The sequence below is a fragment of the Seriola lalandi genome, unplaced genomic scaffold (assembly GCF_002814215.2).
Source record: "Seriola lalandi dorsalis isolate HSWRI2012SDOR001 ecotype SW California unplaced genomic scaffold, Sedor1 jcf7180002050560, whole genome shotgun sequence".
Classification (NCBI taxonomy): domain Eukaryota; kingdom Metazoa; phylum Chordata; class Actinopteri; order Carangiformes; family Carangidae; genus Seriola; species Seriola lalandi.
The window spans coordinates 1-620 of record NW_019521113.1 but is presented as its reverse complement, the minus strand read 5'-3'; positions in this window follow the sequence as shown (position 1 = coordinate 620).

Here is a 620-nt window from a genome sequence, read left to right as displayed (position 1 = left end):
CTTGATTAACATCTGCTAATCACATCCATGGTTCAGCTCATCTTATTGTCTTTGACATGAGACAATAATTCTCATCACTCTCTCTCAAACCTGCAGCAGGGAGGGAAGCTGGTGTTACGCCGAGGCTTCTTTAATGTCCACATTCTGTGTGATTTGATCCCTAGAGTCAGAATGAAGCCATCTTGTTTTTACTGTGTATGATTATTATTTCTAATGAATCTCAGTAAACGATTTAATATCATCTCTCTTTGTTACCTCCTATTGTCAGGTGCTACTGTTCACATCCATACAGAAAATTTAGATTTCTTCACCATAATGATTAATGACTCAAAGTTGTTTATATAATATCTATATATAACAGAGAGGGACAAAACAGCTACATCCATCATTACACTGTAAGAATGAACAATGATAATGTGGCCTTTTCATCAACTTAACAGCAATAATCACAACCAACTGAACATTTTGGTTCATTTAAAACTGTTTTTTTCATTGTAAAACTAAGAATAATTAGATTATTTTAATTCAAAAAAATAAATGACTAATGTACTCTGTGTGATAACGTTCGTCATCATGTCTGGACTTACACAGCCTTCCTGCAATTCCTCACAGCTGGGATC